Source organism: Ranitomeya variabilis, chromosome 3 (assembly GCF_051348905.1).
Source record: "Ranitomeya variabilis isolate aRanVar5 chromosome 3, aRanVar5.hap1, whole genome shotgun sequence".
NCBI lineage: Eukaryota > Metazoa > Chordata > Amphibia > Anura > Dendrobatidae > Ranitomeya > Ranitomeya variabilis.
Genome location: NC_135234.1, coordinates 565,710,902 through 565,713,862, shown reverse-complemented (window position 1 = coordinate 565,713,862; position 2,961 = coordinate 565,710,902). Strand labels below are relative to the sequence as shown.

The window sequence follows — 2,961 nt, the reverse complement described above, 5'->3', positions numbered from 1 at the left end:
TTAAACTATGACCTCTCGAAGCAAAGATAGAATTTCCAGGTGAATTTCTATGCTAAATGCTACTTAGATTGTAATATGGAAAATACACACGGCACTCGAGGTTCCTATGTGGTGCTCAAGTCGGGTTTCCAGCCCGTAAGTCCAATAATCAAAATAACTTGGCACTCGGGAGAATGTTTGCAAGATGATTATTCCATTTTATTTGTGCATCCAGTTAAAGAATAAACGTTTTCGGTCCATACATCAGACCTTCATCAGAAATTCCTTATTATCAAACTGAAATACAGGCAAATCATAGAAAAAATGAGTAACAATAAATACAAGGTGCACTAAATAAATAACAATGGAAATGCAGTTATAATTTTCAGACCAAATCCAACATGTGACGAAAAGGATGTGCGCAAACGTGGCGGCTGGAGCGAATCTGGTTTCGTGATCCGTGAATTGTGCGTTCTTTCTATTGCCAGGTGCTGAAAAAGCTATATAGTTGTAGATAAAGGTTAAGGAAAAAAGCAGGTGGCATGGGAAACAAGGATTATGGCACAAGACGGTAGATACTGTAACATGACTCCATACATGATAGAGGACAATGCTGCCTTAAAGGATATTAGGTAGAGAAATTATCCGGGTGTTAGAAGAAGAAAGTGCTGTATGCTACAACAAATAAGTGAGAACCTATGAAAAAAGTGGAACAACATATGTTAAGCAATGCATTATTTAGTCATCCAGCTGTAAAGAGGATATACATATTAGTAATAAGTGTACGTGATACTGGAGTCAGGATTGTGATAAACGGCACAGGTAGATGGGACTAAAAGCAGAGGCAGATAGTATAAGAACCATGTGACCACCATGCGGTAAACACTACAAGACTAAGACCATACCACGGATTCTGAAAACCTGACAGGGCCCACATATTGAGGCAGATGTAGTAATATTACCTGGAAAAAACTGCACATAGGTGTATCAGTGCCAAATAGGCCTGCTTTGGGTGCCCCGGGACCAAATGGAGAGAGGCAAGAAACGCCTGTGGCATATAAGGAAAAGGTACATCCGTGTAAAAATCTCAATATAGGTACCAAGAAACATGAAGGATCATGATAATAGGTATAAACCCAGTTACCTCTGTATTCCTGAAGAGGCTGTGCTGGGTACTGGCGCCAAAACCGCCACTATGGATGGCGCTGGGAAAAGACACAGATTTGTCTGAATATTAGATATTATGCTTGCCAGTGGTGGGCCAGTGGTGGGCGCTATATCGTATGGATCAGAGGATTACCTTATAATGCCAGCTATGTGGCGAGGAGGCAGAGGTTCCCGGAGACCGCACTGCTATGGCGGTACTTCCGGGTATAAATGCCCTGTGTGACAGGGTCATGTGACCTGCTGCGTCATGCCGGTCATGTGACCGCGGCAAGAGACACTCTACTGCGCATGCGTGCCCAGCGCTGTAATGGAGCTAAGCAGCGGTTACTGCAGGGAATTGTCCTATAGAACAGCGCATGCGTTAGGGCCAGATCTTATATAGAGATCATGCAAATAGGATACTGCGGGCAAAGACTAACATGGTGGTTTCCATGAAGAAAAGGAAAGTATAGAGAAGTTGAAAATTATGAAAAATAGGATAGGCAAATGGTGGCACTAGAGTGGTTCAGAGTCAGTGCTCCTATGTCCTACCATCTACAGTGCCGATTACGATCGTCAGTGCCATGTGTGAGTCGTGCGACTAGCGATTCTGAAAACAAGAGAAAAGAATAATAAAATTAGACCAATACATACAGACAATTTAAAAGCATTTTTAAGAAAACTCTATACACATATTGCCATATTAAGGAGCTATGTTCATATTCTTAAGACTAGAGGAATGCTGCTACATCATAGTCCCTATTAAGTCCCTTGGGTTCTAGGGTCTGTAATGAAAAGATCCAGAATGCTTCCCGTTTTTTGAGTAAATTTATGCGATTCTGGCCTCTCCTCTGGGGATCTATCTGCTCTATTACCTGAAACCGGAGTTGGGAGATATTGTGATTTTTTTCAATGAAATGATGGGGGAGGGGTAAATGTGTCTTTTTGCATCGAATAGTCGATTTGTGTTGGGAAACTCTGTCCCGAACAGTTTGTGTGGTTTCCCCCACGTATGCTAGGCCGCAAGGACATTTAATGACATAAATGACGTGCGTAGACTCGCAAGTGTAAAAACCTTTGATAGGTAGGGCTTTACCCGTTTGGGGATGGAAAACTACAGGGCCCTTTTGAACATTACTGCACTGTAGGCAATTGAGGCATGGGAAGGTACCCTTTCTCTGCGTTTGGAGAAAGGTTTGTCTGGCCACAGTAGTTTCCGGGCCTATATCGGCTTTGATCAATCTATCTTTTAAATTTGTAGCACGTCTGAAGCAAGATAAAAATGGAGATTTAAACTCAGGGATAAGTGGATAGCTTTTGGACAAGATGTTCCAATGTCTCCTGATAGTGGATTGAACCAAGCCTGAGAATGGGTGAAAGGTTGTGACAAACGGAATTCTTTTAGTACCGATATTGGACCTCTTTTGTGATGTGTCTGATTTGGCCTTGGAAAGTATCTCTCGTGGATAGCCTCTGTTAGAGAATTTCCCTTCCATCTCTGTTAATCTGATTTTCTTTCTGCTGTTATCCGAGACAATCCGTTCTACCCTTTGAAATTGGGACTTGGGAATGGAGTTTTTTGTAGAGGGGGGGTGACAGCTACTGAAATGAAGTAGGCCATTACGGTCCGTTGGTTTAGTATATAGGTCAATGGCAAGAGACCCATCCCTCTCTTTGTATACCAAAGTGTCCAAAAAGCTAATTTGCTTGGTGTCATATTGTATGGTAAATTTCAGTTCTGGCCATATGTTATTTATATGGTTATCAAATGTCATGAGTGACTCCATAGGGCCATCCCATATGCAGAAGATGTCATCAATATATCTCCGCCAGATT

The 2,961-nt window shown here is 42.1% G+C and overlaps 1 long non-coding RNA gene across 1 annotated transcript; it reads right to left on the bottom strand.

Moving 5' to 3' along the window:
• Positions 1 to 607: 607 nt before the first annotated feature.
• On the bottom strand, positions 608 to 1,739 carry LOC143818393 (uncharacterized). The gene is made up of 4 exons (XR_013224511.1): positions 1,678 to 1,739; positions 1,124 to 1,184; positions 942 to 1,027; positions 608 to 675 (listed from the first exon to the last, which is right to left on the bottom strand). It is a non-coding gene; the product is annotated as an uncharacterized LOC143818393 (long non-coding RNA).
• Positions 1,740 to 2,961: the final 1,222 nt, after the last annotated feature.